The sequence below is a fragment of the Rattus norvegicus genome, chromosome 6 (genome assembly GCF_021556685.1).
Source record: "Rattus norvegicus strain SHRSP/BbbUtx chromosome 6, alternate assembly SHRSP_T2T, whole genome shotgun sequence".
NCBI lineage: Eukaryota > Metazoa > Chordata > Mammalia > Rodentia > Muridae > Rattus > Rattus norvegicus.
In genome coordinates, this window is record NC_141539.1 from 126,456,730 (window position 1) to 126,464,283 (window position 7,554).

The 7,554-nt window shown below is 41.8% G+C and overlaps 1 pseudogene; it reads left to right on the forward strand.

Annotated features, from left to right (window-relative positions):
• Positions 1 to 5,678: 5,678 nt before the first annotated feature.
• LOC148005432 (small ribosomal subunit protein uS2 pseudogene) lies at positions 5,679 to 6,548 on the forward strand (annotated as a pseudogene).
• Positions 6,549 to 7,554: the final 1,006 nt, after the last annotated feature.

Here is a 7,554-nt window from a genome sequence, read left to right on the forward strand (position 1 = left end):
GGAGACCTTTAATGACTGCTTCTATTTCCTTAGGAGTTATGGGGTTGTTTAACTGGTTTATCTGTTCCTGATTTAACTTCGGTACCTGGTATCTGTCTAGGAAATTGTCCATTTCCTGTAGATTTTCAAGTTTTGTTGAATATAGGCTTTTGTAGTAAGATCTGATGATTTTTTGAATTTCCTCTGATTCTGTAGTTATGTCTCCCTTTTCATTTCTGATTTTGTTAATTTGGACACACTCTCTGTGTCCTCTCCTTAGTCTGGCTAAGGGTTTATCTATCTTGTTGATTTTCTCAAAGAACCAACTTTTGGTTCTGTTGATTCTTTCTATGGTCCTTTTTGTTTCTACTTGGTTGATTTCAGCTCTGAGTTTGATTATTTCCTGCCTTCTACTCCTCCTGGGTGTATTTGCTTCTTTTTGTTCTAGAGCTTTTAGGTGTGTTGTCAAGCAGGTGACATATGCTCTTTCCTGTTTCTTTCTGCAGGCACTCAGACCTATGAGTTTTCCTCTTAGCACAGCTTTCATTTTGTCCCATAAGTTTGGGTATGTTGTACCTTCATTTTCATTAAATTCTAAAAAGTCTTTAATTTCTTTCTTTATTTCTTCCTTGACCAGGTTATCATTGAGTAGAGCATTGTTCAATTTCCACATATATGTGGGCGTTCTTCCCTTATTGTTATTGAAGACCAGCTTTAGGCCGTGGTGGTCTGATAGCACACATGGGATTATTTCTATCTTTCTGTACCTGTTGAGGCCCGTTTTTTGACCAATTATATGGTCAATTTTGGAGAAAGTACCATGAGGAGCTGAGAAGAAGGTATATCCTTTTGCTTTAGGATAGAATGTTCTATAAATATCTGTTAAATTCATTTGGCTCATGACTTCTCTTAGTCTGTCTACATCTCTGTTTAATTTCTGTTTCCATGATCTGTCCATTGATGAGAGTGGGGTGTTGAAATCTCCTACTATTATTGTGTGAGGTGCAATGTGTGTTTTGAGCTTTAGTAAGGTTTCTTTTACGCATGTAGGTGCCCTTGTATTTGGGGCATAGATATTTAGGATTGAGAGTTCATCTTGGTGGACTTTTCCTTTGATGAATATGAAGTGTCCTTCCTTATCTTTTTTGATGACTTTTAGTTGAAAATTGATTTTATTTGATATTAGAATGGCTACTCCAGCTTGCTTCTTCTGACCATTTGCTTGGAAAGTTGTTTTCCAGCCTTTCACTCTGAGGTAGTGTCTGTCTTTGTTTCTGAGGTGTGTTTCCTGTAGGCAGCAGAATGCAGGGTCCTCGTTGCATATCCAGTTTGTTAATCTATGTCTTTTTATTGGGGAGTTGAGGCCATTGATGTTGAGAGGTATTAAGGAATAGTGATTATTGCTTCCTGTTATATTCATATTTGGATATGAGGTTATGTTTGTGTGCTTTTCTTCTCTTTGTTTTGTTGCCAAGACGATTAGTTTCTTGCTTCTTCTAGGGTATAGCTTGCCTCCTTATGTTGGGCTTTACCATTTATTATCCTTTGTAGGGCTGGATTTGTAGAAAGATATTGTGTAAATTTGGTTTTGTCATGGAATATCTTGGTTTCTCCATCTATGTTAATTGAGAGTTTTGCAGGATACAGTAACCTGGGCTGGCATTTGTGTTCTCTTTGGGTCTGTATGACATCTGTCCAGGATCTTCTGGCTTTCATAGTTTCTGGCGAAAAGTCTGGTGTAATTCTGATAGGTCTGCCTTTATATGTTACTTGACCTTTTTCCCTTACTGCTTTTAATATTTCTTTATTTTGTGCGTTTGGTGTTTTGACTATTATGTGACGGGAGTTCTTTCCTGGTCCAATCTATTTGGAGTTCTGTAGGCTTGTTGTATGCTTATGGGTATCTCTTTCTTTAGGTTAGTGAAGTTTTCTTCTATGATTTTGTTTAAGATATTTACTGGTCCTTTGAGCGGGGAGTCTTCACTCCTATACCTATTATCCTTAGGTTTGATCTTCTCACTGAGTCCTGGATTTCCTGTATGTTTTGGACCAGTAGCTTTTTCCGTTTTACATTATCTTTGACAGTTTAGTCGATGATTTCTATCAATCTTCTGCTCCTGAGTTTCTCTCTTCCATCTCTTGTATTCTGTTGGTGAAGCTCGTATCTACGGCTCCTTGTCTCTTCTTTTGATTTTCTATATCCAGGGTTGTTTCCATGTGTTCTTTCTTGATTGCTTCTATTTCCATTTTTAATTCCTTCAACTGTTTGATTGTGTTTTCCTGGAATTCTTTCAGGGATTTTTGTGACTCCTCTCTATGGGCTTCTACTTGTTTATTTATGTTTTCCTGGAATTCTTTTAGGGATTTTTGCGATTCCTCTCTGTAGGCTTCTACTTGTTCTCTAAGGGAGTTCTTCACGTCTTTCTTGAAGTCCTCCAGCATCATGATCAAATATGATTTTGAAACTAGATCTTGCTTTTCTGGTATGTTTGGATATTCCGTGTTTGCTTTGATGGGAGAATTGGGCTCCAATGATGCCATGTAATCTTGGTTTCTGTTGCTTGGGTTCCTGCGCTTGCCTCTCGCCATCAGATTATCTCTAGTGTTACTTTTTTCTGCTATTTCTGACAGTGGCTAGACTGCCCTATAAGCCTGTGTTTCAGGAGTGCTGGAGACCTGTTTTCCTGTTTTCTTTCAGCCAGTTATGGGGACAGAGTGTTCTGCTTTTGGGCGTGTAGTTTTTCCTATCTACTGGTCTTCAGCTGTTCCTGTGGGCCTGTGTCTTGAGTTCACCAGGCAGGTCACTTGCAGCAGAAAAGTTGGTCTTACCTGTGGTCTCGAGGCTCAAGTTTGCTCGTGGGGTGTTGCTTGTGAGCTCTCCGCGGCAGCAGCCACCAGGAAGAGCTATTTATTTATTTATTTATTTATTTATTTATTTTTACACTTCAGACTCCATTGCCCTCCCTGTCTACGCCCTGAGGGCTCCACATCCAATAACCCCCTTCCCCCAGTCTTCACAAGGATGTTCTCACCCCATCCACCCCACCAGACCTCCAAACTCTCCAGGGCCTCCATCCTCCTGAGGACCAGGTACATCCTCCCCGACCTAACCCAGACCCGGGAGTCCACCACTGCACATGTGTTGGAGGCCCCATCCCACTGTGATAGTTTCAACAAGAATGGATCCCATAGGCTCAAATATTTGAATACTTGGTCCCCAGTTGGTGGAAGTGTTTGGGAGGGATTAGGACGTATGGCCTTGTTGAAGAAGATGTGTTTTTAGGGGTAGGCTTTGACATCTCAAATGGACCATGTCATTTCTGCTAGCTTTCTATCTCTGCATAGAGTTTGTAGATGAGGCTGTAAGCTAAAAGTTACTGCTCCAGACCCATGCCCACCTGCTTTCTGACATGTTCCCTGCCTTGATGGTCATGGACTCTAATCATTAAAACTGTAAGCAAGCCCCTAACAAATACTTTCTTCTATAAGTTGCTTTGGTCATGGTCTCTTTACAGCAATAGAAATCTAACTAAAACAGTAACTTTAGCTGGACAAGGTGGTGCATGGCTTTAATCCCAGCACTAGGGAGATAGATGCATTTATCTATTTGTTTGAGGTTAGGCTGCTCTCATAGTTAGTTCTAGACCAGCCAGGGCTACATAGTGACACACACATGCACACACACATCTTGAAGCCACCCAAGCATTTATGTGCGTTTACATGTGTGTATACAGGGCAGAGGATACACAGGCTTCCTCTCAGTTTGGAGGGCAAAGATTAGGCTGGACTGATTGGTCCACAAATGCTGGGACCCTCCTGGCATGGCTTCCTAGCATTTGAATTATAGGTATGTGTCAGTTCATCTGGAATTGTTCCATGAGTTCTTAGGACTCAAGTTTTCATGTTTAGAAGGCAGACATTTTACCAACTGAGTCCTCTCTTTTACCATACAATGTCTTTTTTGGTGCTGTTAACTATTGATGCTTCCTGACAAATATGTAAGTTCCATGAGCAAAAGGATCACAGTGTCCTTAGAGAGTGGAGTAGTGTGGAGAGTGTAAGAGGCCCCCAACAAGTGCCATGGAACACCTTTGGTGATAACTATAGACCGGTCTACCTGCAGCTGTTCTGTTTTATATGTCTAAGTATTCTGGTTGGTCCTCCTACCCTCTTTTCCTGCTTACTCAGTTTTTCTTTTCTGTTGTCATGCTGGGGATTGAACCCAGGCTTCATGAATGTCAGACAAGCTTGGTGGCTCTCTTCTGTATACTCTTTTACGTTCTAATTTTAAGTGAATTATAATTTACTTGAAAATATTTGACTGATATATATATATAACTATTAATGATAATAAAGTAGATCAAATAAATAGATCAAATAAATAAAATGTATCAAATTCTGAGTCTTCATTCATGCTAATTTGAGAAAGTCCTACTTTGGATCACCTTCAGGTATGGCAAAACTTTGGCTTTTGGGGATTAAAGAGGGCACTTACAGGGCCCTCTACAGACACCAAAATCTGAGGATGTTCAAGTCCCTTACCATGCAATAGGGATAGAAAGATGGCTCTATGGTTAAGAGCACTGACTGCTCTTCCAGAAGACTCAAGTTGCCTGTCAATTAGATGGTGGTTAACAACAGTCTGTAAATTCAGTTTTAGGAGATTCAATCCCTTTTCTGGCCTCTGAAGGGACAGAAAACACATTACATGTAGTTTCATTTTAATATCTGTAATTATGTGAAGATGTGTGTGTCTGCATGTGGGTAAGTGCACCAAAGGTGTTGGTTTACCTGGTGTGGGTGTTACAGAGAGTCATGCCTGATGTGGTGCTGGGGACTGAACTTGGGTTATCTGGGAATACTTAACAACTGAGCTGTTTCTCCAGGCCCCTTTTCCCCCATCATTAATAGTCAAGATTTTTGATAATTTGATCATGATGTTCTGGGAAATATTTACTCATGTTTCTATGTGTAGTATTGTCTTCTAAGAAATTATATATTTTTCTCATTGTCCAGTGAGGTTTTTAATAAAAAACTTTGCTGATATAAGGCTATTTAGCATTAGTAATTATGTACTTGTTTCATATTTTAGATATTCAAAAATTAAGAAATGTTATCATTGATGTGTCTTATGATTATTGTCCACCAGGTGGCAGTCATACCATAGACATTGTCTCACTGTCAGTAGCACTCCCAGGGCCCTCTACGGACACCAAACTTTGAGGATGTTCAAGTCTCTTACCATATAATAGTTTAGCATGAGGGACAGAGAGATGGCTCTGGTTAAGAGCACTGACTGCCCTTCCAGAAGACTCAGGTTGCCTGTCAATTACATGGTGGTTAACAACAGTCTGTAAATACAGTTCCAGGAGATTCGATCCCTTTTCTGGCTTTTGCAGGCACACAAAGCACATAATGCACAGACATATGCGCAAACAAAACACCCAAACACATATAATAATAAATGAATAAATACATGTGCCTTTAAAATAATTGACCATTTGCATGTGATGTATAGACATCCTCATATATTATACATTGCTACTTGATATAAATTACCTAATGCAATGTCAATTCTGTATAAATAATAGTTATACTTTATTGTTGGAAAATAATGACAACTTTCCATGCTACCTGGGGATGGGTCCATATGGCATTGTTCTTGGTTTCCATTGAAACTTAAAAGGGAAACTTACACAATGTCTGGGGCCCTTGACGTCCTGCAGAAGGAGGGTGTTCTCAAGTTCCCTGCTGCAGGAACCCACTTAGGTGGCACGACCTTGACTTTCAGACGGAGCAGTGCATCTGCAAAAGGAAAAGTGACGGTATCTACATCATGAATCTGAAGAGGACCTGGGAGAAGCTGTTGCTCTCAGCTTGTGCTATTGTTGCCACTGAGAACCCTGCTGACGTTAGCATCATTTCTTCCGGAAACGCTGGCCCCGAGCTGTACTGAAGTTCACTGCTGCCACAGGAGCCACTCCAATTGCTGGCCACTTCATACCTGGGACCTTCACTAACCAGTTCCAAGCAGCCTCCAGGGAGCCACAGCTTCCAGTGGTGACCGATCCCCGGGCTGACCACCAGCCCCTTCCAGAGGCCTTTTACGTCAACCTGCCTACCATTGCTCTGTGTAACACAGATTCTCCCCAGCGCTATGTGGACATTGCCATTCCATGCAACAACAAGGGAGCTCACTCAGTGGGTCTCATGTGGTGGATGCTGGCCCAGGAAATACTCCGCATGCAAGGAGCTATCTCCCGTGAGCACCCATGGGAGGTTATGCCTGATCTTTACTTCTACAGAAACCCAGAGGAGATTGAGAAGGAGGAGCAGGCTGCCGCTGAGAAGGCTGTGACCAAGGGGGAATTCCAGGGTGAATGGACCGCACCAACGCCTGAGTTCACTGCTGCTCAGTCTGGGGTGGCCGACTGGTCTGAGGGTGTGCAGATGCCCGTCCAGCAGTTCCCCACAGAAGACTGGAGTGGGCAGTCAGCCACTGAGGACTGCTCAGCAGCTCCCACAGCATAGGCCACTGAGTGGGTTGGAGCACCACTGAGTGGTCCTGAGCTGCTCTGCAGACACCTGAGCGAAGGGGAAAAAGGTAGAAGGAAAATAAAGTTCCTGAAAACTGGGGGAAAAAAAAGAAAAGAAAAAGAAAAGAAGTGGATCAAGGGGGTTGGGGATTTAGCTCAGTGGTAGAGCGCTTGCCTAGCAAGCTCAAGGCCCTGGGTTCAGTCCCCAGCTCCGAAAAAAAGAAAAGAAAAAAAAAAAGAAGAAGTGGATCAAGGACCTCCACATCAAACCAGATACACTCAAACTAATAGAAAAAAAGTGGGGAAGCATCTCGAACACATGGGCACTGGAGACAATTTCCTGAACAAAACACCAAAGGCTTATGCTCTAAGATCAAGAATCGACAAATGGGATCTCATAAAACTGCAAAGCTTCTGTAAGGCAAAGGACACTGTGGTTAGGACAAAACAGCAACCAACAGATTGGGAAAAGATCTTTACCAATCCTACAACAGATAGAGGCCTTATATCCAAAATATACAAAGAACTCACAAAGTTAGACCGCAGGGAAACAAATAACCCTATTAAAAAATGGGGTTCAGAGCTAAACAAAGAATTCACAGCTGACAAATGCCGAATGGCTGAGAAACACCTAAAGAAATGTTCAACATCTTTAGTCATAAGGGAAATGCAAATCAAAACAACCCTGAGATTTCACCTCACACCAGAGAGAATGGCTAAGATCAAAAACTCAGGTGACAGAAAATGCTGGCAAGGATGTAGAGAAAGAGGAACACTCCTCCATTGTTGGTGGGATTGCAGACTGGTACAACCATTCTGGAAATCAGTCAGGAGGTTCCTCAGAAAATTGGATATTGAATGACCTGAGGACCCAGCTATACCTCTCTTGGGCATATACCCAAAAGATGCCCCAACATATAACAAAGACACATGCTCCACTATGTTCATTGCAGCCTTATTTATAATAGCCAGAAGCTGGAAAGAACCCAGATGTCCTTCAACAGAGGAATGGATACAGAAAATGTGGTACATCTACACA